The 7,881-nt window shown below is 43.9% G+C and overlaps 1 pseudogene; it reads right to left on the reverse strand.

Annotated features, from left to right (window-relative positions):
• Window positions 1-6,154: 6,154 nt before the first annotated feature.
• On the reverse strand, window positions 6,155-6,345 carry LOC140907975 (small nucleolar RNA U3; annotated as a pseudogene).
• Window positions 6,346-7,881: the final 1,536 nt, after the last annotated feature.

Here is a 7,881-nt window from a genome sequence, read left to right on the forward strand (position 1 = left end):
GCTGTTAGGTTGAGTACAGCAGGCTTTAACCTATGCCAGAAACTAGCCTGGTGTCGGGATAGTAAAGGTGACTTAAAGCCACCAACTGCTTCCTCTCCAGACTTGCAACCCAGATGACAGATTACTAGCCCCTGCCCTGAACAGCCTACCATTTACCCACAATAGAGTCCATTAATCACAAGCTCTGCTCACAGGATCTGGCACAGAAGTCAAATCAGTAACGTTAAGGGATAGATTGAGTCCAAGCATAGCCCTGAGTAGGGGTCATGGCGCACATAGCAAAGCATGCACATCGGTATGCTCTCCCTAAGGGAAGCACAAGGAGGCCGTGGGCCTCAGAGACACAGTGCTTCTGGTGCACTATTGCTGTGCTATAGGGGAGCGGGAAGTCAATTGCTACATCCTTTAAAAGGGTGCCGCATGCTTTCCCCTGTTCATGCAGCCAGCTGTGCTGGCCGGCACTCAGGGACTGGTGCAGCCCAAGCATTGGTTCCACAAGCCTGCTCTCTTCCCATTACCTGGAGCTGTGATCCAGGCTGTGCTCTACAGCTGCACACAGGGCTAGCATCTGAGGATATAGTCCCCTGTAGAGCAGCATTCAGCCAGGGCTCCTTCTAATTGCCTCCCCTTTTATTTCTAAATGCTTGGAGAAGAAGGAATGACGTCAATTTGATTGAGGGGGGGAAATGCAATCAATAAAAATGTTAATACATTCCTCTGTTTCCAGTTAACTCATAGGGGGGTTATGAGACACTAACCTCATGTTAAACTCCTTTTAAGAATCTCATTGAACATCCTCCTCTAGAAAAAATGACATTGCAATTAAAAAAAAAAGGATTCAGGACTGTGTAGGGTGTAACTCGAATAAAAGAGGGCAAAAAAAAAAAAGAATTGGAGTGTTCAGTCTCTGTTACGAGCTTCTAACCAGCAGGGCTGAACTATTACAGATAAGCCCCCAAACCTCATTTGTTGCTGTTGAGTCCACGGGAACAAGTAAAAACTATTCCTGCCCTGGAGTGCTTACAAATTAAAGGCTTTTCATTGACATCAGTAGGCTTTGGATCAGCCTCTACGGTTGTGAGGCAGCGTAGTCCACCAATGCCAGTCAGGAAACAAGCAGTTAAATCATTCAATACCCCTTCTACATTCACGTCCCCAACTACCTTCCTTCTTCCAGCAGCACTGCAGCCACTTCTTCTCTAGCACAGCAGGTTGCAATTCTGTGAAGAGCCACGAATGGCCCGATGCCTTGGATGTCCTGGAACACCAGGCAACAGAACCCTTGAGAGCCCCAGTCTATGTGCACTGAGGGCACTGATGCTTCATAGAAATGTAGGACTGGAAGGGACCTTGAGGAGTCATCAAGCCCAGTCCCCTGCACTGAGGGCAGGACCAAGAAAGCCTAGATCTTCCCTGCGAGGTGAATATCCAAACTGTTCTTTAAAACCTCCAGTGATGGGGTTTTCACAACCTCCCTTGGAAGCCTATTCCAAAACTTAACTACCCTTATAGTTAGAAAGATTTTCCTAATATCTAACCTAAGTTTCCCTTGCTAAAGATTAAGCCCATTACTTCTCGTCCTACCTTCAGTGGACTTGGAAATTAATCTCAGTTTTCTTTATAACAACACTTAACATATTTGAAGACTGTTATCAGATCTCCCCCTAGTTGTCTTTTCTCAAGACTGAATACTGAGCCTTTCCTCATAGGTCAGGTTTTCTCCACTTTTTGTCATTTTTGTTGCTCTCCTCTGGACTCTCTCCAGTTTGTCCATTTCTTTCCTAAAGTATGGTGGATATAGAATTGGATACAGAACTCCAGCTGAGGCCTCATCAGTGGTGAGTAGAGCAGGACAATTACCTCCTATGTCTTAGATACAACACTCCTGTCAATACACCCCAGAATGATATTAGCCTTTTTCGCGAGTCACATTGCTGAGTCATATTCAGACTGTTATCCACTGTAATCACCAGACTCTTTTCAGTAATACTACCCTGTAGCCAGTTATTCCCTATTTCATAGTTGTAAATTTGATTTTTTTTCCTTCCACAGTGAAATACCATGCACTTGTCTTTATTGTACTTCATCTTGCTGATTTCAGACCAATTCCCCAATTGGTCAAGATCCTTTTGAGGTTCTAATCCTGTCCTCCAAAGTGCTTGCAACCCCTCCCAGCTTGGTGTCATCTGAAAATTTTATAAACATGCTCTCCACTTCATTCTTCAAGTCATTAATGAAGCTGTTGAATAGTACTGGACCCAGGACAGCTGACCCCTGTGGGACTCCACTAGTTACACCCTCTGAGGTTGACAGTGAAGCATTGATAACTACTTTTTTGAGTATGGTCTTTCAACGAGTTGTGTGCCCACCTTATAGTAAATACATCTAGACTGTATTTCCCTAATTTGCTAATAAGAATATCATGTGGGACTGTGTCAAAAGCCTGACTAAAATCAAGATGTATCTCCTGCATTCCTCCCTCAGAGCCATCTTTCTCTCCCTTTGTTCCATCTCTCACCTATACCTTGTGCTGACCTGCCTCCCTCCCTGAACCCCCTAGGTCTCTGAGCTGAGCAGAGCTGGTGAATCAGGGACATGTGCTTAGGAAAACAGGAGTGGCAGAGGGAAGTTGGTGAAACTATTAATTTGTTGTGAATATGGGGGATAACATTTTATGGGTCTAGTTTTGAAAGCCTAGCGTGCATGTGGAGATGAGTGTAGAGTTTGAAATTAATTAAAACAGGCTGATTCTTGCTTGCATATTTATACCTGCCTCTGGAAATTTCCACTACATGTGTCCGACAAAGCGGGTATTCACCCAAGAAAGTTCATGCTCCAATACATCTGTTAGTCTATAAGGTGCCACAGGACTCTTTGCCGCTTTTACAGATCCAGACTAAAACGGCTACCCCTCTGATACTTAGAACAGGCTGTCTGTCCACACCTGCATTCAGCCATGTGGAATGCCACCTGGTCCTCTTGCCTCTGGTGGTTACAGACTGACAAGTTTCCTCTCTGGTTTTCACAGTGTCTGGTTCCTTGGTTGCCAGTTCATTGTTCTTGAATGTGGGAAGGTGATGCTTCCCAAATCTGGCTCTCCAGGAAGTCCTCAGCCTCTCTGATGTCTTGTGGCCTCTGTACTTGTCCTTCCAAACCCAGCATCTTTTCTTCCAGCACAGTCAGCAACTTGCACTTCAAACAGAGTGTAGACAGGTCCCATCCCAGGGCACCCCCTTGCAGCCTAAGGTGGCCCTGCAGATACTTTGCTTGAATTTCCCTCTGAAGTTCCAAAACCTACACTGAGTCCTTAAAATGATATTCCCCATCTCCTGTCAACCTCCACCTCAACCCTGCTTTGCCTCCAGAATTTATAATGGTGTTAAATATATAAAAAAGTGTTTTTAATTTATAAGGAGGGGGTTGCACTCAGAGGCTTGCTATATAAAAGGGGTCACCAGTAAAAAAGTTTGAGAGGCACTGATATAGAGGATAGAACTGTATCTAGAACGGAAGCTTCACACACTCCCTCCAAAACTACCTTGGCCGCTTCTGTTCACTTGCTCAGGAGTTTGCCTGGCAAATAAGGTTGTCAACACCATCTTTCAAAAATATGGGGCAGACCTCAGATGTCCTCATAGAGGAGGGGGCTTTGCTGGGGGGCACAGACAGGGAGTATCTTCCTTCAGTGGGGGGAATGCTTTTGCCGCACAGCAGGACCCAGAAACCTGCCCAGCCAGCCTTCACTCCTTCCCGTTATGGAGCAGCTGCAGCCCTTTGCCCCAGCTCCCTGTGCAGCCCAGTCCCACGGCGAGCCCCACTACTCCATGTGTGCCAGCTCTGTAGGAAAGGCATCCCGATTCACTGAATAGACCCACCTCCTAGCAGATAGGGTGACCAATCAAAACATTGTACAGAGAGAAGAACCAGTCATTGAATGCTGCCTGTTTCATTCTTCAGGATGTGTAGAGGTGCCCACAAGAAGGGAGAGAGTGGGCAGAGGAGGAAATATGGGATAAAAAGCATCCCATAATGATTTTGTATGGAACCGGCAATTTTTTATTTAAATAACGGTCACCCCTTATTTCTACAGGACTATTGACAACCTTACAAGCAACTAACCTTTTACTACGCCACACTGTTCAGCTCAATGCCCTTGTTAACAGGCAGAGATTACCCACTCAGATATCAAATATTGGGGCTGATCAGAAACCCAATGGTCTCAGCTGCATAATTCTTCCTAAGACATAATCAGACCTGTCTCATTTAGTGGCCCACACCCCAATCATTAAAAGTGTGAAGCAGAGGGATGTTAGTCTGATTGTAAATGCTAGCCTCCACATAAACTTAAATGGGACACCACCTCATCCACCTGTTGTATCCTAACACCAAATATATTTTATGGGCAAAATTTTCATTTTATTTATACAGCCAGAATTGTCAACTCTTGGCTAAAGTTAGGCACGTAAATCCATGTTTATGCATCTGGCCCATAACTGGGCCTTCTAGGCCCTGCAGATAATAAATAAAAGTAGTTTGATTTTCAGCAGTACGGAGGACCCACAATTCCCACTCCAATTGTTGTGAGCCCCAGATGCTCAACATCTGAAAAATTAAGCTACTTATCTAAGATGCATCCAATTCCCAACAGTGTCAGTGGGAACTGTGGCTGCTCAGCACCACTGGAAAGTCAAGCTACTTTGTCTCAGGTGCCCAGATATCTATTTAAGTGCCTACCTTTAGCCACCATATGTGACAATTTCCACATATGTTCATATATACCATATCAGCCACAAAATACAACATCACTTTTTTTAAAACACTAAGTGTCTTTATGTTTGAACTCCCAGGGAACCATTTGAAGAAAATTAAAAAGAACTGCCAAAAAATACAGCCATCATCAAGCTGCAGCCATAAACTTTAATTGGAAAACAGATATTAAGTATGTATCTTTATTATAGTTTGAAACCATGAATAATAGATGGAACTGGCTAAGGGCTGAGCTCTGAACAGTGATCACATTGCTTTATTATTCAAACGTAAATGAAAGTGCATTGTATTATCAATTAATGTTTGGCTCTTTTCTAAGAAATACATAAAATCTGCCAGGCCTCAGCTGGTGATTTCCATATTTAAGTATGTTTAATCTCAAGCTTAAAAGCAAGGGTTGGAAGAACAGTAGTAGCCAAAGCTGTTGCCAAACAACTTATCCCTGGATTTAGCATGATCATGAAAGGAAAAACTAGAAGGAATTTAATTAACTAATACCTCAGCTTGCTCCTGCCAAGTGCTGGCTATTTTCCTTTAATTCAGAATCGATAGCTGAGGAATGACCCACATTAAGGTCAGTGTTTGGAAAAGTCAGCACTGTATACCTTTTGGAGACTGCTACTGTACCAACTCGTCGAGCAACAGCTTGGGCATTCATGTTGCATGTTCAGGTTTTAGGGCAACATCCCTCTGCCCTCACCCGGCCCAAGTAGCTGGACATGATGGGCAGATGTGAGATGAGGCATGGAAACCCTCCCACCCTGGGAAACTGCTCCAAAAAAGCAAGGATATATAGCCATAGGCTTGCCTTTGAACCAGACCAGAGTCCAGATAAACCTCATCAAAATGTCTAATCGCTATTTGCCTGGATGGACGTCACTCGTCAGTGTGTAATCTAGAGTTGGTGATGTGTTCTGGGCTCCTCAGAGAGAGTGAATGATGGGAATGCTGGGTGCTGTCCTCCTGACCTCTGAAATGTCAGGAGGAAACAGACAAAATCTTCCCAAGCATCAGTGGCTCCAGTGGTGTTAGCAGGGAAGCATCCCAGTGTGGAGAAAAATCAACAGGTGCCATGCGGACACTAACTGTCAGACAGGGGAGGGACAGAAATAGCTATGAAGATAAAGCAAAACAAAAAAGACAATCTTTTTATGGTAAACCTGCTGACTGCAGAAAATGGATTCAAAGACATAATGGAGACACAGTAAGCATGCAAAGAAAGCCCTTTTTAAAGCCTAATGAAAAACAAAGCCCAGTCATATGGGAGCTGAAAACTGACAGCATCTCACCACTGGAGGCTCAGCACACCAAATTCAAAAGCAGCACAGCTCCCAGCAACTACACCCAAGCACTTTTCCACACACACAGCAGAACACACTCAAAGCTAACCACTCAGACTGCGTTCTCTTCTTCTGCTCTTCTACAGCAGAAAACAGCTACTACAGAACAGTGCTTTCTACCACTCTTATGCTCAGAAGGAAACACTACAGCTCCTCATCAAGGTTAGTAAAACTAGCCTTTAACACCTACCCTTCTCTACTCACCAACTACAGAAATGACCCCAGAAAGCACAGCCTTAGCCAACAAACACCCTGCCAGTCACAGACCATTCCAGCACATTCTCCTCTAACTGCTGGTTGCTACAATTTGGTCTACACAAGACAGAGAGCACTATGAGAAGCCCAACATGAGCAGATTCTGGCTCTCAACTCTGCCCTCCATGGCCCCCTTCCATGGCTGCCTCTCAAAGCAAAGCTGCTCAAAGTAGCCATCCCCTTTCATTTGCATAAACTGAAGACACAGACAGGCCACTCCACCAATCTTCTCCTTCTCCCTGCTCCGCCGAGCCTAAGACAACAATCCTCTAGCTGGCCAAGCCAAGAGCTCTCTAGAAACTGTAACCTACACAGTTTTGGATACCCGGAGCATGTTTCTTTGGCACCAGTGACCATAATGGAGGAAGTCAGCCATGGGGAGCCAGGCTCTCCAACAAGGGGTGTTTCCTGAACCTGAGGACCAGTCTCATCATTCTCCAGGGAGCAGGAACCCCCTGGAGAATTTTTTTGGGACCCACCCCAGAAGCTTTGACTCCAAAGTAGTGTTCTGTTTTTTAGTTTTTATTGATATTCACTGATAAGTTACCAGGTTTTTTAATTAAAGGAGTTCAGATTTTACTGATTTACACCCATTTATCAAGCCACTCAATATTTTTGGGGTATTTATTTTTGTTAAACACTAATGCTTTACGCGATTGTTGTGTCCTGAAGCTCTGAGATAGAAGCAGTCTTGCAGTGTAAAATACAGAACACACACACAGCGGGGGTCAGAAAAAAATCAAACAATATTAATATCACGCTATGATTGGCTCACAAGGAGATGCTGCCCACCTATTTTCTTTGCATCTATTTAGTGTGGCACTGAATTTAATCAATCCTCCACAGATAAAGATAAGATAAAAAGGTAAACATGGAACAAAACCACAAATCTCTGCCTGAATATCAGCAAGAAAATCAGCGCATAGAAATTTTCAAGAAAAGTAAAGACAGAAGTGAAGAGGATGCATTGTGCTGCAAGTACTGCAGCATTGAGATCAGTACTCACGCTGACGGAATAAAAAGCAAGCAACACAAGAAGCTTAAAGAAGAAAGTGAGCTTTGGGATAAACAGTCAGTATCAGGAGCTTTCACCAGGGCATTAATGAAAGAGAGAATGTAGCCATGAATTTGTGTGTGCTCTTTGTTTTGCTGGACACTCACTATTAATTGCAGAGGGGCCTATTAGTGACTTTATGTGACAATACTGTCCAGCAGCAAAAACCCTTCCTAATGCAGACAACTTCACTCGTAAGTATCTGAAAGAAAATGACAATGCTTTAGTAGCTAAAATGATAGAACGAATTGCTGGAAATGTGGGGTATAGTCTGATTTTTTATTAGTCTCCTAATGCTTTCAACTGTCCGATTCTTGGCCTTTTGTTTTTGTTTCTTTATTTCAAAGTGAATAAATCTGCATTGTTTTGTGCTGAGGTGATATTCATCCCCTCTGCTGACACTGATTTTGTCGACACAGGAATAACTGACCTGTTTGAGATGTATCAACTAACTTGGGAAAATGG

This window comes from Lepidochelys kempii, chromosome 2, assembly GCF_965140265.1.
Source record: "Lepidochelys kempii isolate rLepKem1 chromosome 2, rLepKem1.hap2, whole genome shotgun sequence".
Taxonomy (NCBI): domain Eukaryota; kingdom Metazoa; phylum Chordata; order Testudines; family Cheloniidae; genus Lepidochelys; species Lepidochelys kempii.